The sequence below is a fragment of the Rhineura floridana genome, chromosome 9 (genome assembly GCF_030035675.1).
Source record: "Rhineura floridana isolate rRhiFlo1 chromosome 9, rRhiFlo1.hap2, whole genome shotgun sequence".
NCBI lineage: Eukaryota > Metazoa > Chordata > Lepidosauria > Squamata > Rhineuridae > Rhineura > Rhineura floridana.
Window position 1 is genome coordinate 107,072,391 of NC_084488.1, and position 27,111 is coordinate 107,099,501.

A 27,111-nucleotide genomic window follows, 5' to 3' on the forward strand; every position below is an offset into this window, starting at 1 on the left:
GGTCCTGATTCATCTACAGTTGTGTGTGACTAGACGCATGCAACATCTAGTGGACTTGTATAGAGATGTACATCTCTACCTGCATCAAACAAGGCATTCAGCTAGCTTAAATTGGCCCAGGTGCATATTGTGATATGGATGTTCCTCTTAGGAACTCAAGGTGGCATACATACTTCTCCTTCTCTCCATTTATCCTCAAGACAACCCTGTGGGGTAGGATAAGCTGAGAGATAGTTCATTGAGATACATATCTGCATTTCCATAAGCCAAGTGTGAGGATGTTTGCATGAAAAGCCAATGGTCTTGGCCCAGGGTATGGTCTGAAGACACATGGGGCAACCACCTTGCTGAAGCTAAGCAGGTCTGGGTTTGGTCAGTGCCTGGATGGGAGGCCACCTGGGAACCACACATATGCTGCCTTGGGTTCTATGATGAAAGAAAGGTGGGATATAATGTAAGAAATAAACAAACAAACGTCAGTAGCTTAGAAGGCATGCAGCAGACAAGTCTTCAAGGACTCCAAAAGGGAGGGCAGAGGTGTTAGAACCTCCCTCCCAATATTCCCCCAGTGATGATTAGGCAAAAAGGCTTCTGTTGTAGTCAAGGCTGATTGATGCTCTGTAAATGTACAAAAAATTTTCTTTGATTAATTGCTTTCTTTATTCAAATGTTCATGTGAGTGTGAAAAACCCACTTCTACAGTATTGATTGTGAGAGCTTACAACTTTATTATTTGACCACGAAATAAGCACATGTAAAAATGGACCTGAAAACTAAACAGTATTTATCATTTATTATTATTTAGTTATTAAATTTATATCCTGCCCTTAATCCCAGAAGGAGCTGTTCCTGAGAGTGTTAGGCTAGGGACCACTATACTGGGATGCCTCGCTCAAATCAATATTTTGCAACCTTTTCTTCCCTCCTAGGGTGGTTGTAAGGATAAAATGAGATAATCTCACGTATTCTGGCCCTGAACACCTCAGAAAAAGGGTGGAGAGAAAATGTGATAAGTATCTAGATGCCTTATGGGAGTTTAGGATGCCGTGATACATCCTGAACAAATGTTGAATTGGAAGGTTGCACATACTTTGTTTCCAGACTCATTTTGATACTGTAATAGGAAAAAGAAGTTAAACTACAATGAGAGACACTTGAGACTTGAAGGCAAATGACTGTGATTAATATCTTACATTTTTATAAAGGAGCTTTTCATGCCTAATGAGCCTGGAGTGTTTTACAAACTATAAAAGGAATGCTTCATTTACCAATAAAATGTGGTCGGCTCTGCTGCAAATGAAAAAGGCAACTCTGCTTTTCCCCTAGTGTGGTACAACAATTTAGGAATCCAGGAAGGCAAACTGTCATATCTTTCTGACATTGCAGAGGAAAACTCAAGCAAGTTGAAGTAACTGCAGCCACTCATCAACTGCACTGAAGTGCTACAAGTATTCTTAATTTTCATGGAGCTCATAAATGTATTTATGTTTATTTATTTATTATTACATTTCTATTTCACCTTTCCTCTTAGGAGCTCAAGGTGGCATACATGCTTCTCCTTCGCTCCATTTATCCCCACGACAACCCTGTGGGGTAGGTTAGGTTGAAAGATAATGACAGGCCCAAAGTCACTCAGTGGGTTTCATGCCCAAGTGGGGCTAAGAGAGACTGCCTGAAACCCTAGAGAGCTGCTGCCAGTCAGTGTAGACAACACTAAGCTAGACGGACCACCGATCTGATGCAGGATAAATAGCAGCTTCCTATGTTATATAATTGGCCTCACCCATATGATTGCTTCATCCACATGAGAGAATGTGGATTAGGGGAGGGGCCATATCTCTGACCTTTAGCCATGCTGGCTAGGGCTAGTGGGATGAGTAGTCAAAGATCTTGACTGGCAGACAATGATACCACACCAATGAATGCTCGGAACTGCCAATTCCTGACTAGCTTTATTCCAAATGTGGTGCCGTCAGGATTTGTTGGACTCCAACTCCCAGTATGGCCAATGGTGAGAGATGATGGGAATTGTAGTCCAACAATTTCTGGAGGGCGCCACTTTGGCTACCCCTACTTTATTCTATCTGTTTGTTATGCCTACCATGTTAGCGGGCAACTTGACCTCCTGTAAGAATACTAGGAACCCATTTTTGCAGGATTACACTCTAGAAGTTACGAAAGTTTTGGATCATCTGAACAGAGAAGCCAGGCAGGTGTGGTGCTCATAGCATAGGCAAGAGGTGTGGTGGAAAAACCAGGGACCAAACCAGGAAGCAAGTTGGTGAGACATAAGAATCAGCTCTACCATTAGGTAGAGTGAGGTGGTTGCCTAAAACAGCAGATTCTGGGGCAACAGGGAGGAGTACTGGGGTGTTGGAGGACAGAGCTGTGTGAGGCATATGCCCTGCTCTGTGCCTAGGGAGGAAGGAATGTCATTTTTGGTTCTCTCAGTTTCTCATTTTTCCAATCTTAAACTTGGTTCTCCACATTTCTGCAGCAATTTGTATTTTTTAAAAAATCATGAAAATTCTTTAGCATTTAGTGTGACTTTCTCACAATAGACACATTTTTGTATGCAGTTTTTGACAGATGTACACAGTTTTGCAAGCAGTTTATACTAGTGCAATCCACTTTTATATGCTATATTCACAAACGTATTCATTTTTATGCATACTTTCCCCTAATATTTGCATTTTTGGAAACACTGGTTGGTTGGAGAACTGCACTGCAAAATTTGGAAGTCCGAATTTTGAAGGATGGCTGTGTTTCGCTTCTTGCATTGTTTTGGAAAGTGTGAATTCGATAAATTCACCTTTAATTGCGAACTGAATCTAATTTCTCGCCCATCTCTGTCTGTGACCCTTAAGGCAGCCTGCTGCTGTCATGTGCAGCAGAGTATGCTGTCCTGTCCACAGTGCTGAAGGAAGATTCAGCTCCCATCCCTGTCAACTTCTGTATGTAGAATTATGGGGGTGGTGGTGAAGAAACCAACTTGTCCTTTGCCTTAGGCAGCAAAATGTCTTGAGTGAGTGCTGAATGGACCTCAGGAAGGTTGGTAGTCTGGAGGGAGGCAGCGGTATAGTCCAGTCAGCATACAGGGCATCTTAATGGCTTCTTCTAGCAATATGTTGCACAGATGTAGTAAGTGCACCAGGCTTTGAAGCTACATAGCAGGAAATGGAGTAGGATTTGCCTTATTTGATCACTTGATTCCTGAACTCAGGATGCTTCTGGCTGGCAGTGTTTGTTGCTCAGACCAAAATTCCAGGTGGAGGTGCAAGAAGCCAGGAGACCTTTATATGCAAGGCATCCGTTTCAATCCTTACGGTCTGTATCTTTGATGCTCCTGCTTGTGTTACCCTTTGGCTTCAGGAGGCAGCAGTCTTCTGCAGGGAGGATTCCAGAAAAAATAGCCTGAGGGAGGAAAGGATGCCCAAGATCATTATTAGGACAGGAAAGAGGACCTTAATATACAGTGACTAAAAACTGGGGGAGTGAATTGAGTAGTGGGAAATATTTTTTTTGGGGGGGGTGCATGCTACCCCTGGGAATAATCTTTGTCTTCAGCCTTAAGTTGAAGACTGCAGGGTAGCCTCAACCTGCATCAGAGAAGCCACTCTTACTTTTTTTTTAATTGAAAAATGTATAGCTCTGTATTATGCGCACCTTTCACCTTTTCTGCAGAGGAACTCTTACTACCCGCTGAAAGCCTCATGACCCTAAACAAGAAAAGAAAATGTGGTGTTGCCACAATGGACATATCCAGCTTCAGCTTGAAGTGTTATCTATTTGTGGACATTGAGCCACCAGTTGAATTCCACTAGACTAGCTGACATGTGACCCCATCAAACCCCGATCCTGGAACATCTTATCTTGCTACTACGGCTCAAGTTTAGCTGTTGTTCCTTGTCCCACTTTTAATCCCCTCCCCCCAAAAGACAAAAGGCTCCTTTCAAAAGGAAGGAAAGAAACCCCAAAAAAGCCTTCGCGGCTTGCTATTCTGCTGCTACAGCTACAAGAAAGGGTGTGTTGCCTGCTCTCTTGGAGCTGGCTGACATCGGCAGTGAACTCTGTGCATGGCTGCCAAACGTCTGTCTTCTGCATTTCCTGACCCAAGCAAGCTGTCGTTTCTTTCCCTGAATACTAATTGCTGCATTGCGAGTGTTGCGGTTCAATACCACTTGAAGACTAGCAGGTGATACATCACGTATGGAAGGAGCAATGATGGTAATGCAGTACCTTTGTTTGTTTATTTTTACATAAAATTAATTGGTTCATGTACCAGGCAACTACTTTCAGTAACGCTATCAGCATGGATGCTTTGCTGTCATTGGGTAGGTGAGCTTAGTTATCAAGTACAGTACATGGATTGCATCCCTGGGAGATGAGGGCCGCCTAATGCTCATTTGATACACAACCCAGCTTTTAGAGTTGGCCAGGCTTACCTATAAAATGCCACTGAAAATAGCATCCCTGGAGTGATCATTGGAGGGATCATTGGTATCGTTCAGGTGAAATGCAGAGCAGCACTCACGTCAGTCAAAAAGCCAGCATGCAATGAGTTTTCAGTAGCTACCAATGAAAAGGGCTGCTACAACCTTTTTGGCAACAGGAAAGTTCATTGCAATCTTTTTGGTGCCACCAGCCAAGTCTGAATAGAAGATAGTGGCACCCTCTATCATGGTTTTGCCTGTACCTCCCTGCAGGGCTGGCCCAAGACATTTTGCTGCTGGAAGCAAATAGCGAGATGGTGCCTCCCCACTCCAAGTACAGAAGCAGACTTGACTGGAAGTTGAGTCTTACATCCAACACTGGCAATGGCAATGGGGCAGTGCACCCAGTGGAAGCTGATCCATGGGGACAAATGGGGCACTGGCCCACCAACCTCAGTCTGCCCTCAGAGAACCCCCACCTGCCTGCCTTCTTACTTACATCTAGCCCAGGAGGTGGCCCTTGCTGTCAGCTTTCTCTACATTAGTCTCAGTGTTGTCCTGGTAGAACTCAGTAAGGAACGAGATAAGACTAGGATTGGCTAGCTGTGCCTGTCATTGGCACTAGCTGCACCTATGTGTGGTCTTCCTGCCTTCCACTTTACCGGGATCAGAGAGCACCAGCCACCAGCACCTGGGGTCAATAGACTCACGGATGGGATGCAAGGAAGGCAGGGTGACCACTTCTGCATTGCCTCCCCCAATATTTTCACCAACTGAATGACTCAGCCTTTGTCTCTCAAAGATTATTTTTATCTATGTTTTTAAATCTCAGCACAGAGAAGATTAGACATTTAGTGTTATTCCAGTAATTAATAAATGGTATTATTAGTGTTTTCCCAAAGATTAACAAATGAATTTCAGATCATGTTAACGAGTGCCTTCTCAACTTCATTTGCAGGATCTCAGTTTATTCATCATCACAGTGCACCAAGGAAAGGTAGATTTACTAATTTCCAGAAATTTATTTGTAGTTATCACCACTAGATGTCTCCACGATGCACTGAAATCCCAGAACCATGGTTCTTATAACCTTGTCATACCAAAATTCCCAGAATCAGGAGGGAAAAACTCCCCAGTCCTTTCTGAGCCACCCCAAATGCATGTGAAGATCACATGAGACAGAGTGTTCTATCTGCGATGTTCATTTACACGTGAAAGTCATCAGTGAAAACTCATTGGTTGAATAACAAACATGCATGTGTGCTTCAACACTTGCAGTGATTCCTTCCTTGAGCTTCCTGAGAAGTGTGGTTTGTGTTAGATTGAGGGATCACATGCTCATCCTTCCTCTTCTGGCACAGCTGCAAGGAGGAATTCAGAAGCTTTGCTTCAGTTTTGGATTAACCAGAGTTTCTCATATTGTTTGAACCTGACAAACTGCGGTTAATCTTCACCGTGTTTTTTGGCTTTTTTGTTTGAAACAAGCCACCTTCAAACTGTGAAGCTGGCTTGTTTCAACAAACCATAACTAAGACCAATCACAGCTTAGCATGTGGACGTACCACCAAACTGTGGTTAATCGAAATTTGAAGTGAAATCTTCCAATTTCCCCCTTGTGGCCTCACCAGAGGAAAAGAAGGAAGGTGTTACCAGATCTACTTGTGTGCCAGTGCAAATACACTCATGGACCCACATCTTACAAATGTGCAGAGCTTGGAAAAGTTACTTTTTTGAACTACAACTCCCATCAGCCCAATTTAGTGGCCATGCTGGCTGGGGCTGATGGGAGTTGTAGTTCAAAAAAGTAACTTTTCCAAGCTCTGCAAATGTGTTCACAGAACTGTTATTTTGGGATCTTTACTAGTGACAATTGTGTGCCGCAGACATTATTGGAATGGACATGATTGTACCACCCGCCTGTCAAACATGGCCCACAAGGATTTGAGGAGATAATAGTCTGGGCCCTGGGTGCTAGAAAAGTTCCATACCCCTCCTTTAAGTATCACAGTGTTTTCTGCAGCAAGCTTTCGTCAGACATGTAAATTTAGGCTAAATCCAATTACCAGGGGAAGATGCTTGCTGGATTACTGCCCAGAATTAAATAATTAATGCTAAAGAAGGGTGTTTATCTGCGGTAGATATGGCAGAGGTTCCAGAGACTAATTAGGCTTGTGGTGGCATGATCAGTTATTACCAGTTATTGCGGGGAAATCCCCATGTACAGTAATCACTATGGGCTGGATGGCTTGGTGGGAACCACTAAATATTTCCCTGAATAAATAGTATGAAGGTTGAGCTTCCTCTGACTCCTTTACCTAGCTCAGTGCTCACTGCTGAGCTGAAATAAACACATAGTCTCAGGGCATGTGCAGAGTTCCGGTTAAACTGAGCTCAGTAGCAGAGAGGGAAGCGTGCATGTCTGAGGGGAAGCTAGGCTCATTCCCACAGTTTATTATGGTATCCACGTACAGCCGTAGAGTTAGTGTTCAGCTGCCATCCTGGCACACAGCAACAACCAGAATCCCAGTTTGTTCTTTCAAAATCTGCTCTATTCTCCCCTGTTTAATATATATCCTGGGATGAACTAGCCTATGACTAACCCAGGGCATCCTGAAATACTAGCTTGGATCAAGGAAGGGATCTGTCACAAATATACACATGGTTCTCAGAGTCCGATTACAAGAAGTCTGAGAAACAGAGACACACTTATTATCATGCGTTTAGGAATAACTTGCAGTTTTACGACACACCATCCAGCTGAAACTGCATGTTGGCAAAACACATTTCTAAGGGCATGTACAGCTATTCCCCAACTAAGAAGATAAAAGGGTGCCCCCCCCCGTGGCCAGGCAAATGAAATGACTCCTTCCACACTAGCAATTCACTTCCCAAGAAGTTTGTGTCATTTACCTAGTCCAGGTAGCAATTTTCTACAGACATTACCAAATCAGTATGGGCTCCATCCTCAGGGAAAGAGCTCCTATACTTCGTCAGTATTGTATGAATCAGTCCTGAGGCCTGAATGCATTATCCCAGTCAGAGAAGAAGAACAGTGCATTTTCATTTGGGGTCAATAAAACTGATAATTGTTTTATACTGAATGAATTGGTAATGGCCACATGTCCGTAACATGTTTTATGTTTCATCAGCTGACAGCATGTGGCTGATAATTGGTTTTTTTTTTATGCAATGTTGATGTGAAATGTGTTAATTTGCAATTAATGGAAAATAATGATCTAATCAAAATACTATAGAACTAGTTAAATACACCATTGATTTTTGTTTTAAATTTTTATGCTTTGCGCAGAATGTTTTCCACAACAAGAGCACTCTCTTCATGCAGTCTGTACTGATATTGTATTTGCATACACATATGAGTGGCTGGTTAATTGTTTTAGATGTGCCTGGGCAATAGAAACATATACCCGATTGTAATATGCCAGAAGTTCCCTTATAAGGCTCTGGCCCTTGGAGGCAGTGATGGCTGGTGACTCCATGTCAGTGGGGCAGTGGAATCCACTCCAGGTTTTAGTCCAAACTTGCAGCTCCTTGAAAGTTTGGACTAAAATCTGGAGTGGATTCCACTGCCCCACTGAAATGGAGCCACCAGCCACCGCTCCCTAGATGTCACTAAGCCAGTCACTTGGCTGTTCTACTGAGTACAGACTTCCTTAGTACTCCCCAAAACAATCTGCAGCCCTCACCTACTGAGTTACAGAGAGCAGTAGGCCACTCCTTTTATATGTTTTACAATATAAGCCAAAGCCGGCATGGGCTCTCCTAGAATCAGACCAGAATATATTCAGAGGGCAGAATCCAATGCCTGCTAGCACAAGAAACGTGTGCTAGTAGAATGGAACTTTCCCCTTCTCTTTCCTGCAATCCCCCACATGCACCCTCAGTATCACTTGCAGAAGGTTGGGGACCCTCTGGAGAAGATTTGGAGGGTGCACAGGGAGAGGAGAAGAAATGGAAGTGCTGCTGCACCAGTCCTACCACTGCTTTGGATACGTTTAAAACCATTCATTAAACATAGTTATAAAAAATAATACCCAGAACCAAGAGTCAGTAAAACATAACAGCTAGCTTTATGATCCTAACCTAGCATACTTGACGCCTATCTGTTACAGCTATCCTCACTCCCAGTCTTTTTCCTGTACTCTTCTTCTTTCTCATCTCTCCAGTGAGGTAGTGAAAAAGACAACATGGGGGTACGCTGCTCTGGGACCCTTTTTAGAGCAGGCGTAATAATGCTCACTGCTGGAACGCCAGGGTAATTGAGAAACCCTCCTTGCTCTGTCAAGCCAATAAAATGTTAATGAGGCTTTCAAATTTGTTTGTGACAGATTAGTAAATACAGAAAGCCAGAGAATGAGGAAGATAAGTATCCAGAGGCAGGATACTTGTTTTCTTTTCTTTGATGGGGTTGCCACTTCATGCTAGCAGTTAAATGTTAATACTTTCTTTGCAAAATTGTTTTCATTTCTGATGAAAAGCTCAAGGTTGCGTTTCAGCTGCCTGAAGAGCAACTGTTTAAATATTGTTCATGGATTAATCATCCACTTTTTGCCGATCAAGCAAATTTACTGATTTAGATATCTGAATATGTATCTTCACGTCTCTTGATGTATTGAAGCAAAGGTAAGATTTATATATATTAAAAATGTTACCACTCACTGTTAGAAGGAACAACATTTCTAATATATTTTTTTCATGTCCTGTTGCAGTCATGTACCTGAACTGAGGTAGCCCCCCCAAATAAACACATATGGCTGTAATATCTTAAAAGTTAGCAAAAAGTGCAAGTGAGTTAGGATGCAGTTCTGTGCCTATCTTCCTGGGAGTAAGCCTCTTTGAACTTAATGAGACTTACTTCTGAATAGATGCGGACAGCCACAGGTAGGCATAATAGACTTGCATTTCCCACATTTGTATGGAACATGTGATGCTGAGTCCATAGTCCTGTGGTCTTCCCCCACACCCCGTCCAACCCATGGATAACCCACCCCAGAAGAGGTATCAGCTCAGCTTTGACTAATCTAACAAGCATGAGAAGAAGACCAAGATCCATTTCAGACCTTCCTTTCCCCCTTTCTCTTGTAGAATTTCTGAAACTGCTCGTTGACTAGTAGGAGAGTTAAATTTACCAGCAAACAGCTAGGGCAGACTCCACTTCTATAAGTGGTGGTTGTGGTGTGGGAATTCTACTGAGATGCCCGGGTAATTAAATGGAAATGCTCTCTTGCGGTGCATTATATTAAAATAAATAAATAAATTAGCACAGAGAAAATACAGACTCCTAGTGCTGACAGTTTTTCAGCCTAGTCCCCTTCTCAAACCTATCGCTATGGTAATTTCATCTCCCTCCTTTTTTAGGTTTCAGACTCATTCCTTGTAATGTGGAGTAGTACTTAAAATAGCATTCTGTTAACCAAAGCAGCCCTGCATGAATATTTTTCTGATTTCCTATCGGCATTATTAGCACCAATGCTGACTCCTGAACTTCAGCTGCAATGTAAATAATGGTGCATTCTTGTGTGTTTTCTGCTCTCTCTCTTTAACCCCACCTGAATAAGTTACTATACCCAGGTGGCATACATTTCAAGAGAAATATTTTACAGTCTAAACAGCAATTCCATTTAAACTACATCACCTTTGAGAAAAAGTTTGGCTATAGTCTTCTTTCGGGGAATTCAGAATTAAATGTTGCTTTTGTTTAGAAGACTCCAACATTTTGCATGGCAGGATCACAGTGGCAGTGGCTCCAGGGAGCTAAGGAACTCTCTGTGGGCCCCCTTAACCTGTAAGGGGATCCTGAGAAATTCCCACAGGCCCGGCGTCAGAGGTCAGCATCATTGGGCATTTGTTAAGGCCCCCACCCCTTCAAGAAGCCCATTGCTGACCCCCACAGCCTCCTCCTGCTGCTGCCCCTCTTTCTTCTTGCTGCCGCTGCCAGGGCTACTGAGAAGTGGGTACAGAGGGTACTGATGTGCAGGGTCTGCAGCAAGCAGGGAGCACGGAGACTGAGCTTCCATTAAAATAACAAAACTTAATCTCTGGTCCTCCTAGAAGGACAGTTATGAAGCCAAATGTGCAGGCAACTTCAACAGAAATTCAACAGGCTAATCCTTTTCAAGTATGGAAATACAATCACGGGAAAAACTTCACCCGTTCATGTTCTCTCTATCAGATACCTTATTACTTGTGTGTGACCACTGATCGGGTCCTCCATTGCACCGGCAAAAGAAGACATGGAGAGAAAACATATGCAAATTTCATGCAAATCTGTATCCCATTTTGCAGGTTGGGTGGAGGGCCCAATCCACATACAGTGTGCTGGGCCCAGAAAATCCTGTCTGCGCCCCTCCCTCGGGTCACTGCCTATTTAACTGTGCGCATACAAGCAGTGGCAAGAATGTGGAGATGGAGCAGCAACTTCTACTGGCTACAAGCTCTCATTTTGGGCAGTTGTGCAGATTGGCACCAGAGGGAGAGGGCAAACAAATGTGAAGCACTAACAATGGAGGTGGCCCATTCAGAGAAGGGTCCCTAGGGAAGGGCTACTGCGGAAGCCTCCTCCTCCACCAAAAAAACCTTTGGAGCTGGCAGTCATATCTCACACCACCTTCAACTTTCTCAGGTGCCAGCGCAAAGTGAAAATGGCAGGTGCTGTTGGGGTTGTGGGCCTGTTGTTGGGTATGTATGAAGCCCTGGCTCAGTCTCACCCCTCTCTTCCTCTTTAATTCTAGTTTTCTGAGTTGCTGCAGTGTCATGCAGGAAAAATACACTGACTGGGTTGGAGAACCAGGAACACGGACAGGTCCACACCATACATTTAAAGCACATATCCCATAGACTTTTAAAGCACATGACTTCACCCAAAGAATCGACTGAACTGTTTGTTTGTTAAGGGTGCTGGGAAATCTTACTTCTCTGACGAGGAAACCACAGCTCCCAGGATTCTTTGTGGGAAGTCAAGTGCTTTAAATGTACGTTAGATGTGATTAAAATGTGATTAAAATGTATGGTGTGGATCTGACCCCGCACGATCTACACAAAGTGTTCCTGTAGTGTGGAACATGTGAACCAAAAAGCACTTTGCACATATTTAAGGAGTGCAGAACAAATGTGTGGTTTGGGTTGGGGGTGACATTGGCAACATAGGGTGTGTGATGGGGGGGTCGGGGACAAAATAATCTCATTTCAGGGAGGGAAGAGACACTAAAGGGTTTTTTTTGCTACACCATAATGGTCATTTGTTGTTGTTGTTATGTGCCTTCAAGTCGACTACGACCTATGGCGACCCTATGAATCAGTGACCTCCAAGAGCATCTGTCATGAACCACCCTGTTCAGATCTTGTAAGTTCAGGTCTGTGGCTTCCTTGATGGAATCAATCCATCTCTTGTTTGGCCTTCCTCTTTTTCTACTCCCTTCTGTTTTCCCCAGCATTATTGTCTTTTCTAGTGAATCATGTCTTCTCATGATGTGTCCAAAGTATGACAACCTCAGTTTCATCATTTTTGCTTCTAGTGACAATTCTGGTTTAATTTTTTCTGTCACCCAATTATTTGTCTTTTCTGCAGTCCATGGTATGCGTAAAGCTCTCCTCCAACATCAGGGGCATCACTACCGGGGTGCGGAGGGTGCGGCCCGCACCTGGGTGTCACCATGAGGGGGGTGACACCCAGAGCTGCCCCGCCCCGCGCCGTTGCCCAGCAAGGCTGCTCCAACTCCTCGGAGGCGGGCTGGCGGGTGAGCGCGGGAGCAGCATCAGCGGGGCGAGGGAGGCACGCCGGCGGTCCCAGGCCTTCTCCGGCTGGGTGCCCCTCCGGCGCGCACCCTCCCAGGGGCATGGATGGGGTGGCTGGCCTCGAGTGTGTGCTTGTGTGCACGCGCGTGTGCACGCAAACCCAGCCATCTCATCCATGCCCCTGGGAGGGCGCACACCGGAGGTCCGCACCCCCCCCCGCACTCCTGCTAGTGACGCCGCTGTCCAACACCACATTTCAAATGAGTTGATTTTTTTCTTATCCGCGTTTTTCACTGCCCAATGTTCACATCCATACATAGAGATCGGGAATACCATGGTCTGGTATTTAGTGATCCTGACTTTATTGTTCAGTGCTACATCTTTGCATCTGAGGACCTTTTCTAGTTCTCTCATATCTTCCCTTCCCAGTCCTAGCCTTCTTCTGATTTCTTGACTATTCTCTCCATTTTGGTTAATGACTGTGCCGAGGTATTGATAATCCTTGACAAGTTCAATGTCCTAGTTATCAACTTTAAAGTTACATAAATCTTCTGTTGTCATTATTTTAGTTTTTTGGACGTTTAGCTGTACTCCTGCTTTTGTGCTTTCCTCTTTAACTTCCATCAGCATTCATTTCAAATCATTACTGGTTTCTGCTAGTAGTATGGTATTGTCTGCATATCTTGATATTGATATTGATATTTCTCCCTCCAATTTTCACACCTCCTTCATCTTGGTCCAATCCTGCTTTCTGTATGAAATGTTCTGCATATAGATTAAACAAATAGGGTGATAAAATACACCCCTGTCTCACATCATTTCCAATGGGGAACCAATCGGTTTCTCCATATTCTGTCTTTACAGTAGTCTCTTGTCCAGAGTATAGGTTGCACATCAGGACAATCAGATGCTGTGGCACCCCAATTTCTTTTAAACCATTCCATAGTTTTTCATGTTCTACACAGTCAAAGGCTTTACTGTAATCTATAAAGCACAGGATGATTTTCTTCTGAAATTCCTTGTTCCGTTCCATTATTCAACGTATGTTTGCGATATGATCTCTGGTGCTTCTTCCCTTTCTAAATCCAGCTTGGGCGTCTGGCATTTCTTGGTCCATGTATGGTAAGAGCCTTTGTTGTAGAATCTTGAGCATTACTTTACTTGCATGGGATATTAAGGCAATAGTTCGATAATTACTGCATTCCCTAGGATCACCTTTCTTTGTAATTGGGATGTATATTGAATGCTTCCAGTCTGTGGGCCACTGTAAGGGCCATACCCTTATGTAAACTGCTTAGAGGTTTTTATTCTATTAAGCAATATAATTTTTAAAAAATAAATAACTAAAGTATATATAAAAATAAAAGCTGCCATATCCTCAGTGCCTTCTTGTGAAACAAAGGAAACTGCTTGACACCTAACCTAAAGATTAATTGACCAACCATCCCAATTCTTCCCCTGAAAGGGACTTCTTCATAAGAATGGAAAACTCATGTTCCTTGATTGCAGAGAGGTCCTGGGTGGGTTAGAGAGGTCCAGGAGCGTAAAAATTCTGCAGTGTGAACAGGCATAAGGTGGGCGAAATTCAAAGAGTGACTTAAGCATACTGTTCCTGATGCTTGAAATTTTCCAGTGTAGTAGAGTCTCCTGCCAATCACTTTCACTGGATGTTCCCAAGAAGAGGTAGCTGCAGCTGTTCATGATTGTCCCCTCCCAGTTGTCCGCCCCTTCCCTCTCCTGCAATAATGTTGGACTGCAGATGTTTTGGACAGCAGATACAGTGGGGGTGGGAATGATAGTTTGAGGTGGGGGAGAAACAGGAAGGAGAAACTGTGGCTGCCTCTTCTGTCACATTGCGGGATCTAAAATTACATGCATGTTCTCCAGGTGGTAACCTATATAACTCCTCTGTTCTAGCCATCTTCTGCCTCAACAATTCTATTGACCTGTGTTAAATTCGATTTACTCTAGTATGTGTAAGTGAGACATGAAAATGAAGCCGCCTAGATACCTAATCGTAGCTCACACTTTTGTTCAGTTTCCCCACAATATCTGTATTATGTTTTTTCCATTTTCTGTTTTCTATTTTGAATGAGTAATAACAGCAAACAATTTGGGAGCTGTTGTAAGATATGACTGCGGGTGGCATAGCAGAAGCAAAGGCAAAACTTATCTTGAGTGCATTGTTGTTATGGCTTTATTACCCACTTATTGTGCTATTGAATTTATTTCTAGACTTGCGTGCCTTCTTTTTCCTTGGTGCGTTGTGCAGAGTTGTTTTTGTTTTTTGTGAGAATGGTTCATGTACTCTTTGCTAGGAGAAGACACAAAAATAACAATAATCGACTGCTTCTGTGTTTGCTTCTCCAAATCCAATTTCTTGTCATTAACGATGTTCCCAACATGAAAGGAGTCTCCTAAGAAATAATGAATGGATTTTTACTGCAGCAAAAGCTCCGGAGCCTTTGTTTTCATTCAAGTATTGAAAGATTGCAGGGCAGAGGAGGGGAACTGCAGTTCCTTAATAGTGTATCTGCCAGTGATTTGACCTTCGGCTGGTCCCACAAGGCAGTAAATGTCTTGATCTTATTACTTGAAAATTGTGGCTTAAACATAGCCAGATAACTAAAGTCCTTTTCAAATAGACTGTGATTGTGAACAACAAACCCGTTGGGTGCATAGTTGCCCACAAACATCCTCTCCAACAAGGTCAGGGTTGAGCCTTTGGCTGCAGTCTGAGGTGAGCCAGGACTCGAGAGCCAGAAGCTATGGGACTGAAGAGTAAGTCAGAACCACAGGGCAAGCCACGAGGCAGAACTGAAGAGCAAGTCAGAGCTGAAGAATAGACTAAGCAGCAGGGCTGAGGATTAAGAGTCAGGACCCAAAGAATCACTAAAAATTCAGGAATGTACCACAGCTCAGACTTTGTTGCTGAAGGAAAACTAAACTAGAACAGGAAGTCCTCTTATATTTCTTCTTGTCCATGAGGATCCAGTGGTCAGCCTGTTTGGGCAGAGTCATCCAGGGCCTCAAGGTATATTGCCGAGGGTCTGCTACCTGCACTCCAAAGGTTCACCGCATGGGGGGCTGCATGCAGATCCAGCACTTCCTAACGTGTTCATTGACTATGTGCAGGCACAATCCCACTGTCCTATCACACATTCATGATATCTGGTTTCATACTTTCAGAAGGTGCCAGGTCTAAAACAAGGGATCTGTGGCTTTGTCTACAGTTGGTCTGTGCTGGGAGCCATCAGAACTGCAAGTTGGACCAACTCCCTGGGCAGCTTCCTGTTCAGGCTGGGACTTTCCTTGTGCAATGACAGTATTTCCTGCCTTGACTCCTGACACCCACTTGACAACTCAGCTGTGACATACAGACTGTGTGGAAAGGTCTTCAGTTTGGGGAGAATCCAGCAAGTCAAATTAGGGAGGGACCATAGCTCAGTGGGGAACCATGCACTTGCATGTAGGCATTCCCATGCCCAATCCGTGGATCAGCTAGCAGGCAATGTGAAAGAGCTTTGTTGGAGACCTTGAAGAGCTGCTGCCAGTCATGGTAGACAGTACTGGGCTTGATGGACACAACAATCTGATGTGGTATAAGGCAGCTTTCCGTGAGCCACTTTATCCAAGACACATTTTCTTGCTCGTAAACCCGTTGATTTCACTTGTCATGATGTAAAGATCTTAAACTGCAGTGCGATGCACATTTGAATTAAGTTCCGCTGAGTTACTTCTGAGTAAACATGCAGAGAATTGAACACTGTTCGGTTCTCATCTAAAGCAAAACTACAGAAAAGGCTCTCCCTGCATTCCGTCTCTTCACTTTATGAGCATGACCAGAAACAAAACCTGCTAGTGCTACTCAGAGTAGACATATTGAAGTTAATAGACATAATTAACTTAGGTGAATTAATTTCAGTGGGTCTACTCTGAGTAGGTCCTAGGCCATACTACCCTGAACACGCCCAATCTCGTCTGATCTCGGAAGCTAAGCAGGGTCAGACCTGGTTAGTACTTGGATGGGAGACCGCCTGGGAATACTGGGTGCCATAGGCTTAGAGGAAGGCAATGGTAAACCACCTCTGAATACCTCTTACCATGAAAACCCTATGAATACATCCAAAAAGATTCACACGGTCACCATGAGTGGTAATCGATTTGAAGGCATATAACAACAACAACTTGTGAGTAGGACTGAGTAGTTGAATACAACCACCAGTGTTTGCCTCTGCAGGTGAAATGACAAGTTTGAACTGGCTTTTTTTATTATGAAGGAAAAGCAGCCATGGGGCCCCAGTCCAGAATCTGCTCCTGATCTGGATCAGGGCCCCACACCAGTTTCTTGCTACCCCTCAGCTTGTAGGTGCTGCTCATGCGTAGGGGTCCTCTTATGTCCACACATGGATGTCCGGGAAAGGGGCTAGCCCAGACACGTGACCTCAGAGGTGGGGGCATCGTCCAATACCCCTTAATGCAAGTAATGTAGTGAAGGGACCTTAGAATCCAGGGATCATCCTGTGAAATTGATTAGCAGTAGATGTAGGACAGACCAAAGGAAAATACTTTTCCTACACAACTCATAATTATTTTATGGAACTTACTGACACAAGATGTGGTGTTGACCAGTGGCTTAGATTAGTGTTTTTTCCCCCAAAGACCACTTGAAAATTTCTGAGGGTCTTTGCGGACCACTAATTTTTTCCCCTGTCTGTTGCAGTAGTTGTAATGCACTGTGCTAGGTGCTGTATGATTCAAAACTGTGTTTTTATTGCTTCTTTTCTTTTTTATCTATATTGTCTGTATTTTTTTGTATTACAGTTTGAGTTCCATAGAGTTCAAACTGTAGCACAATATAAGAAAAATACAATAAAGATACAGTTAAAAAAACCAACATGAATATTTAATGCGATGGACCTGCTATCTCCCACAGATTCACAGACATACCACAAACCACCTGAATGAAGCATGTGGATTACTGATGTTCCATGGTCCACGGTGAGGGAACCCCTGGCTTAGATGGAAGAAAACTAAATGGATGTTCCATTTAGTAGCTAAATGGAACCTCCAGGTTTAAAGGAGCATGAATTGCTTGGCTCTTGTCTCCATGCCTGGCTTGTGGGCTTCCTCAGCAATGCCTGTGGAAAAGAGGATGATGGACAAGACAGGCTTTTAGTCTGATCTAGCAGGGCGCTTGAACTGTTGTTGAGCTGTGACATGTGGCTAGTGAGTTGTGATCAACTCGCTGCATCACAACTTGTGTGTTATCCAGTACAAGTAATCTTTGCTTTTTAATGCCCTTTATAAATGTTGAGCCCCCACTCCCTTTTTCTCACAAGGAATGGCTAAAGTTTACCCAAATTAGGGCAAATGTATTTATTATGTTGTGAACCGCCCAGAGAGCTTCGGCTATGGGGCGGTATATAAATTTAATAAAATAAATAAATAAATTTATTAAATTTATATTCCACCCTTCCTCCCAGAAGGAACCCATGGCTGCAAACAAAAACACTAAAAATCACTTTCAAAATCTTAAAAACAAAAGACTTTAAAACATATTAAAACATTTTAAAAAACATCTTAAAACAAAGCATCTTTAAAAACATCTTTAAAAAAAAGCTTTAAAAACACCTAAAAAAGTAATGCCAACCCAGACGCAGACTGGGATATTGTTGCTGAGTTTCCTGTTTGGAGGGAGTTGTATTGCCCTTCTGGCTCACACACACAAATTATTTTCTCTCGTCCCTCCTCCTTGCCCCCCACGATCCTTTGGAGTGTCTCAGCCTCAAGGGCTTCATCATTTCTTCTCCTCTGTGTCTTTGTGCCGTGTCTGCAGAGCACCCGCCTGTCTGAATGAAAGTCCCTCCAGGCAAGGAAAGCTAGACCCGGCTTGCTCTGGGACTTGTCAGTTGCCTGCCCTTGAATCAGATGGAGGAATAGCTGTGGGAGGACACAAATGCGCCTTTAGAGAGTGGGATGGGAACAGGGATTTGAATTAGGTCACCCCCAGCTTGGCTCTGGATATACTGAGAACTGGCAAGTGTTACGCTGCAATGCTTGGAACTGCTGTGGTTTCCCACAGATGCTGCTCATACTTTTAAATGTCCCAAGGCACTGCAACAATCATGCATCTGTTTCACCTGCCTTACCATTCCTCCACCTGTCATAGGGACTAGGGTTGCCAGGTCCATGGCCTGAGACTGATCCTGTATCTTTAGGAGAAGAGAAGGTCAGCCAAGTGCAGGTGTTCTTGCAACTCTGTCATGGGAAAAACCACAAGGTGGAATTCTCCCTCCCCCCTCCACAACTTTTAAAGATACAGAAGACCTCTTGGAGGCTGGGCCCTAATAGGGACGTAGGAAGCTGCCTTGTACCGAGTCTGACCACAGGCCCACCTAGCTCAGTACTGTCTACACTGACTGGCAACGGCTCTCCAAGGTTTCAGGCAGGAGTCTCTGCCAGTCCTGCCTGGAGATGCTGGGGATTGAACCAGCGACCAAACCAGAGACCTTCTGCATGGGAGACAGATTATCTACCACTGAACTAATATGGCCTTTCTCCATTTGCCCTGGATGGAGTAATAGTAGAGGCATGCTGGCCAGGGGAACTAGGTGGAGGAGGGAACTGGTGGGTGAATGGGTAGGAGGTGTGTTGCATTCTGTTGTAGTGCCTCAGATGTTTTAAAGCTCTTGGCACTTTCACTGGGTGAGGACTCAGCAAGCCCACCTTTTCTAGGGGATTTGGGGTTGGTGCTGAGGAAGCAGAGTTCATACCTGGTTGGGCAACAAGGCGGTCTTTTATGCATTTTTGTTTTTTCTGCACAGATTTACAGCACATTCCCAGCCTGCTGTTAGAAACTGAAAACTCAAGTGTGTTACTTCTAACTCCCCCCCCCCCCAAAACAATCAACATAGACCTCAAGGGAGTGCTAGAAGGGAGCTCCTAGAACCCATAGGAGTTATTTCTGGTTAAAAAAAAAGCTGAGAATTGTGTGTGAGAGAGAAAGGATGGGGGACTTAGCACTATTTCATGCAGGTTTGCTTCCATATTATTTTTATCTGTAAGAAAAAAGGTACCTGTAAGTTACCTTTATTATTTTGATCTTTAAGAAAAATTACTTTTTGTTTTTATCCTTTAAGCAGTTTGGATCATTTTGTACAGAAACTATTCAGTGTAACAGTTACATTGCACTAAGCAGAACATACCTCTGGTGAAACAAATTTGCAGGAATCTTTGGAAAATAAAACCTCGATGACAAAAGGTCGCTTGATTTTTTTTTAACAGAGGCCTAGTCAACATATCAATGTATACAAGATTTATACTGCTAATTCTAAAGCAGGGGTTGGACCTTTTCAGCCTGAGGGCCACATTGTCTCAAAGGCAACCTTCTGGGGTAGGGGCACGTGTCAGTAGTGGGCGAAGCCAGAAGCAAAAGTGCACAACTCAACAGATATGACGCTCACTTTTCATCACTACGCTACATTCCAGCCATGCAAAAGTTAGAAGTTTCTATACATACATTTTTCCATTCAGGCAAGGAAGAGGCATTATCAGAGTTCAGGGTTGGATTCTAGCCAGTCAGAAAGCATTCAAAGAAGGCACAGAGCAGGGCTGGTAAGAGGTAGTCTGGGGAAAGGGGCATAGCCTGAGGGGAGCCTTGAGGATCAGGTAGAGAGATCTGAGGTTCCCCTGCCCTGCCCTGCCCTGCCCTGCTCTGCAGAATCCTGGGAATTGTAGCTGGTGAGGTACTAAGAATTCTGTGTTAGAAATTCCTAACTTCCACAAACTACAATTCCCAAGATTCCCTGGGGAGGGAATGACTGCTAAACTAGTTTAAATTTGTAGCCTGAATATGCCAAGAGAAAAGGAAACTGGAAGTTTGGTGTGCACAAGAATCAATTGAAGCATGAATTTCTAGTATGGGACACACTTCAGAGTAAGAAAAAATATATAAGAAAAAGTGTGAGGAGTCTGTTTTGCTGGAAGTACAGTTACAGATTGTCAGATTGTTTCCCAGCATGTATCCACATAGAAAAATAGAACTGTTTGTAATTATCACATTCACAATCTGTGTGGTATTTATTTATTCCCTTCATGAAAGTGGTTTCTGTGGAGGGAATTCATAATGTTTAAGAAGATCGTCATTGAAATCCATGAGACTTAAATTTTGTCTACTGGAAAGGCTGGCCCAACACATGTTGGTTCCTGAGACAGATAACAAGATGGTGCCCTCCCCATTCCGCATAGAGAAGCCAACCAGATTAGTCAATGAATCTTACTTCAACACTGATGATGAGACATTGCCCTCTACCTTACCTGAGGGCTAGCTTAGGGGGTCCAGGGCAGGGTCCATGGTACACACACCTCTGCCATCCCAATACCTTGCTGTCATTTCCTGCTATCCAGTATCTGTTGCTTGAGCAACAGATGTACCTTATGGTAGGGCTGGCTCTATTGACTCATTAGCTATACCTAATAGGGCTGGCTATATTGACTGGTGGGCTTAACATTCTGCTGTAGAAGGCCCATGCAAACTATAGATCTATATGCAACTTCTAGTAGTCCAGTGATGGGTTTTCTTAAGTTAGCAAACACCCCTTTGCTTTTCCTTATTACCCTTCCCTTCCCTTCATCCTGTAAATATTTCCTCTCACCCCCACACTGGAAGTTTTATATATCCAAATTCTCCATCTCCTGTTTGCCTGCTGCTCCCCAAGAGCCATAGAAAAACACATGGTCAAAATAGAGGGGAAGGTATTCAAATATTCTTAATTTGCTTATACAGCAACCCAAACCCCTGATCTACCATGCTGGAGGGGGTTTGGATGGGGTGACGGTGTCCCTCCACTCCGCCATCAAGAGAGTTCTTCATTATCATCGATAACCTCCAATACATTTCAAATGTTCACCAGTTATATACTTGGCCACTGAAATCAGAGTCCTACTGTCCTCTTCATAAATGTTTTGTAAGGTAGCCACTGGGTATTGCATATTGCCAGGAATGCCGGTGCATCTTGGAGTGTTTTTAACTGTTCATTGTATTTTCAGTACAGTACATTCTCTGCCCCCACCCAGCTAAATTACAGGCACTATGTGAAATGAGTTTAATTAGATTTGCCATGGCCAAAGGAAGTCTGTGCAATGTAAAGTCTAGGAGGTTGTCCACTGCTGTTTTTCAGGATTTGCAAAGGCAATTCATAAAAGAAAACCAGAGAAGACTGATAGGCAATGAACATGTATTTTGCTTTTACTCAAAACAAGGGCTAAGCTGGACATGGAGTTATATGGATCTGAATCTAACCTGCAGGTTTTTAAAAAAATGGAAATTGTACCAGCTGGGGTTAATAATTTACAGGATCAGACCAGGAGGGGAAATTAAAGCATTTCCTCCCAGCTAGCTGGTATAGCACAGTGGGGAGAAGAGCCTGGCTAGGAGTCCAGAGTCTGTGAGTTCAAATCCCTGCTCGTGTCTCCTGGGTGTCAAGGGCCAGCTAAAGATCACCCCCACAGTGAGTGGCTCAGGGGTTACATGCCCTGCCACCTGTGCAGCTGTGGGCAAGCTGCATAGTCCCAAGGAGCCCAGTTGCCCCCCAGTTGGCAGTTGAGGACCAGGAAGGGGCTGGCTTGTGCAGCTGTGGCAAGCTGAGCAGGCCCTAGCCAGCTGGGGAGGACTAGCCTCAGAGGGAGGCAATGGTAAACCCCCTCTGAATACCCCTTACCATGAAAATCCTGTTCATAGGGTAGGCATAAGTCGGGATTGACTTGAAGGCAGTCCATTTCCATTTTTCTAATCCTGATGAAACATACTCTTCTAAAGCTGGTATTTGGTTTGGAAAAAAATTTCCACTGGCACAAGTGAGGGGAGGATTTCTTCACAATGCAATGCCAGCTTCAGACAAGGGATTTTACTTAGGATACAACAGGGGAAGAAAATGTTAAATTTCCTGTCCACAAGGGGGGAGAGTGCTGTTGTGTTCATATCTTGCTTGTAGGCTTTCCATTGGCATCCGGCTAGCCATGGTTGAAACAGGATGCTGGCCGAGATTAGCGTTTGGCTCAGTCTAGCAAGGCTCTTCTTAGGCCTATTCTGATCCTGTTAATTATCAGTCCCCTTTGCTGATGCAATTTGTATTTCAAAAAGCGTACACCTTAGATGCAAAGGTGCATTTAACATCAAGTCTGGTTTGACCTCGAGTGGTTACCTTTTGTCACATTAGTTAAAAAATAGCAATGGCGTTCAAGATATAACACAATCAGTTGATATGACAACAGATGCTTAAAATTCAAATGGGCAACTGTCTCTCTGCAAGAATACATCTTGACTTTTTTCTTTAATTTACTTAATTTTTAAAAGTTAATTTTCTATTTAGTGTGAGACACTCATGAATTGAAATACATTTTAAATGGTTTGCATTTGCTAAAATAGGTGCATGTGTTTTAAAAAACTACTACAACTACTACTACTGCTACTGCTACTGCTACTGCTACTGCTACTGCTACTCCTCACCAAGCACTGGAGTTATACACTGGCAGTAGTCCATTCCCATTAAGAGTCTAGCAGCAGCATTTTGCACCAGCTGGAGCTTCCAGACCAGGCACAAGGGTAGCCCCACATAGCGCACATTGCAGTAATCAAGCCTTAAGGTTGATCACTGCATCCAGGCTATCCCTGTCCAAGAATAGCCATAACTGGCACACCAGCCTTAGCTGGTAAAAGGCACTTTTAGCCACTGAAGCTACCTGAGTCTTAGGTGACAAAGATGGATCTAGGAGCACCCCCAACTATGCACCTGTTCTTTCAGAGGGAAAGTAACCTCACCCAGAACAGGCAAATGGCCAATCTCTTGGACACTGGAACCACTCACTCACAGTGCAACTATCTTCCCAGGGTTCAAGCCCAGTTTATGTTGCAAATTGTTATATGTTGCAAACTGATAGCAGAAAGGTGGGCAACAATTATATACATTGATGATGCTATATATATAGTAGTAATTCGCTAACAACAACAACAACAATAATGCTGGGAGGACTTTTAATTTTAGCAATGGTCAGGTGGGGGAGCTTAAATCATCCTCTCTTGGTTTTTCAAATGTTTGGCAGGTGTGAAACTGGGCATCCAGACCCTCCCGGTATTGCCTTTTCTTTGAGCTCCAGATGAAGCGGAGACTCTGCAGACAAGAGCACCTAAGGAGGGACAGCAGCAGGAGGCGTTGGCATTTAGCTGCGGAGCTTCAAGTCTTCCCATCCATAGGTGGCCAAGCACCAGCATTTTAAAGGTCTCCATCTCCTTTTCCTGCCTTTAGACAATAAGGTATGCCTCTTTTGCCTTCGGGATGTAGGTGATGTTTGTCTATGTGGTCTCTTGCCTTGGAATTTACAACTGTTCTCCCTCTGGTACTTAACTCCAAGTACTTTTTTATTCCTTCGTTTGCCTATTCTGCACCTGCTATCATTCTCTTCCATGTATCAGCCTGTTCCTCCCATGCTCCAGGCCAGCCCCTAGTACCCTGCACTTTCAATATATCTCAGTGTCTTCTTCTACGGTCAGTGTTGGCCTGACAATTTAAGCTCCAGCCATCACTGGAGAGAAGACAGATGGGAGATGCTACTTTCTAAGTGGGGGAACAACAATGGCAGTACCTTCCCCATGTGAGTTCCTTAGTTAACCTCTCTTGAAACCTGGTACTTCAGTGGTGTGCCACATAACATGCCATGTGCTCCTCTTGGCAGAGGCATCTGATGGCTCTATGTTAGTGAGGCAGTGGAATCTGCTCCAGGTTTAGTCCATACTTTGAAGGAGTTGTCCAAGGTGCTGAACTTGGACAACTCCTTGAAAGTTTGCAATAAAACTTGGAGCGATTTAACTGTTCCATTGATGTGGAGCCCCCAGTGGCACTGCCTCTTGGTTTCACTGACACAAAGACATTTGCATTTCTGGGTGATGGGTAGAGGCTAGAAAAGAATAAAGGCTGGCTGAGTGATGGAGTGCATGTTTTTCATGCAAAAGATCCCAGATTCTGTTCCTCAATGTCTCCAGGTTGACCTGAAAAAGTTTGGTGTCTGAAACCCTGAAAAACAGCTATCTGTCCTGTGTACACACCATACACTTAAAGCAGGTTATTTTCCCAAAATAATCCTGGGAACTGTAGTTTGTTAAGGGTGTTGGCAACTGTAGCTCTGTGAGGGAGAAACTACAGTTCCCAGGATTTTTGGGGGGAAATAATGTGCTTTAAATGTGTGGTGCATATTGAGCCAGTGTAGGCAGCACTGAAGTAGTTGAACCAATGGGAGCTTTTTATGTCATGAATTGGTCTCTCTGCTTTCAAACTCCTGAAGCCTGAATGACATGCCCTAGTAAGAAAACAAATAATTCAGGAAGTATCATTATCTAGAATGGTAATGCAATGTTAGCTTTCATTTTCACAAGGGACCCCATTCATTCAGGATACCAAATGTTGCAAGGAACTGAGATTACAAGACGGTTGCAAACAAAGCGTTCCCTGATCCTAGCTGGAATCCCAAGCTAGTTTAATTTATTCCATTTTGTTCAATCAATCCATATTTCTTTAAAGCCCAAGAAGAAAATTGCCTAACAGGCTACTCCATCCTAGCCTTCATGCTAGCCTTTCAAGGCTTGCTGCTCAGGGAAGAAGAATTGAGGGCTGAGATGGCTGTAGCCATGTATGCTGAGGCATTAAATTCTCCATCTTATATTGGCCTCTTAGCATTAAGCTTTGGTTTCTGCATTTTCCAAGATTCTTCATGCTCAGGGATACAGACAAGTCAGCCTGCTGTTGGACGGAGGACCAGACTAGAAGCAGGGCTGGCTTAGGAGCTCTGCACCTGCTGAGGCCTGTGTTCTGGAGGCCAGCCCACTGCCAAGCGCTAGCACTCCTTAGCCTGCTCACAGCCCTTCTTGACATTATTATTGTCTCGAGGGCAGGGGTGCAGTCATCCAGGGTCTTGGGGGGTCTTAGACCCTTTACTTTTTTGAGAGCAGGGTCCCAGCAGGTTCCCTGTGTCTCCAGCATCCTGTGAGCCAATCAGCATGAAAAGGGAGTGTCTTAGCCACTGAGAAGAATCTTCTAACATGCTTCCTTGACCTTTCCTGCTGAGTGGAGCCAATCAGGATGAAAGGAGATGAGTCAACCACTGAGAAGACTCTTTTCAGTATCTGACACTATCCCTTTTCATGCTTATTGGCTCCTAGGGATGTCTATTGTGGAAGCAGACATTAACAAGGATCTCATTCTCAATCTTGTAGCAAAAAAGGGGAGGGGGCGTGGCTATGACTAACATGAAGGGATCCTTCACTTCTGAATTTGCCACTATACGACTGCTCAAGGGACGCCTTTGCATTATATTGATACAAAAGCAGGACTTCCCCTGGAACTTTAGTGGTAGAAAAATTACAGGAGATCAGCAGGAAATTATGGGCCTTCCTGACTGAAAATGAAGCAGTATGTCTGACCCCAAACTTTAGCAGGCAAAACCAGCATTGAAAGCAGGATTGTGTATAACTGCCCCAATAACACCATGAACAAAGAACATCATGAATGCTCAATAAAAAGGACATGTGGAGGAGTCCTGTGTTGGAGACTGTGACATGATTTCCAAAATAATTGTGTGGGAGACGGCTTACCATGGTAACAGGAGCTTCCTTTTTTAAAATTCTGATTAATTTTATTACAGTTTAAAGCTGCTGGTGACCAGAGCTCTGCTGCTGTGCCCTTGAAATGGCCAGCAGAGCCAGTGGCTTTTAAACTAGAAAAAAGAAGACAAAAAGGGAGAGAGGGAGAGAGAGAGAGGAATTCTTGCCCCCCCCTACACAAATCAGCATGTCATACAGCCCATACCTGGGCTTCTTTTGCCCCAATGCTTGCTTTGCCTCAAATGCCACTCCATCCCCAAATTGGGCAAACCCCCAAAATGGGTGAAATAAGCCCAAGTTTAGAATGAGATAGACGCATGAATAAGGGTCCATTCATGTCTAATTTTGTTCTAATTTACTTAATAAGAACATAAGAAGAGCCTGCTGGATCAGGCCAGTGGCCCATCTAGTCCAGCATTCTCTTCTCACAGTGGCCAACCAGATGCCCATGGGAAGCCCGTAAGCAGGATCTGAGTGCAACAGCACTCACCCCTTCTGCGGCTTCCAGCAACTGGTTTTCAGAGGCATGCTGCACCTGCGATTGATTCCTAAACTTAGCTGAAAGCCCAGCTTCTTACTAATTGTTTGCATCAGCAACACTTCTCTGTCTCGGCTGAAGGCCCAAAAGGCGATTCTTTCCTGAGCATGTAATAATAAGCATTGGGTCTGGCTTCTCTCCTGCATGTTCTCCTCCATTTCTTCCCCTCCTAGGATGATTCCTTGGAGGGAATACAGTGACGATACAGCCTCAGGGGCATGTGGGGCAGTGCTAGCAGCAGAGCTGCCATCAGCCACAAGCAGAAGCCTACATTTTTCATGTTACTGCTTGGTCCATTTGGGAAGGAATGTAGCTGGGAGAAGGCAGCTGACCTGTAGCAGGGTGGTTGGATGTACTGACCCTTTCATGTGAACCCAGAGAGAGACAACTCTTATTTCCTAAAGGAGGTCCTTTTCCAGTCCAATTCATATGTTATTGGAGGATCACTTCTGCTCTAGGAATTGATCCTAACTGGATCCAGTTACTTCTTTAGAAGGAAACTATGTCAGGGTTGGCCAAATAATGTGGTTCCTTTCAGGGAAAGGCCATAGCTCAGTGACAGAGCATCGGTTTTGCATGCAGAACATCCCAGATTCAATCCCCGGCACCTCCAGTAGGGATAGGAGAGACTCCTGTCTGAAACTTGGAGAGCCGCTGCCAGTACTGAGCTGGATGGACCAATGGCCTGACTTGATATAAGGCAGCTTCCTGATTTCCTGTTCTATGCCAGCATT

General features: G+C 44.1%; 1 protein-coding gene and 1 pseudogene across 4 annotated transcripts in view; both read left to right on the forward strand.

Moving 5' to 3' along the window:
- The window catches only part of MAPK10 (mitogen-activated protein kinase 10), a 323,601-nt gene that overhangs the window by 74,120 nt on the left and 222,370 nt on the right, over positions 1-27,111 (forward strand). For all 4 annotated transcript variants that reach the window (XM_061583112.1, XM_061583111.1, XM_061583114.1 and 1 more), the window contains exon 2: positions 23,289-23,499. The gene's annotated coding sequence lies outside the window, so the exon portion shown is untranslated. The remainder of the gene's footprint in view (positions 1-23,288; positions 23,500-27,111) is intronic.
- On the forward strand, positions 16,129-16,247 carry LOC133364606 (5S ribosomal RNA; annotated as a pseudogene).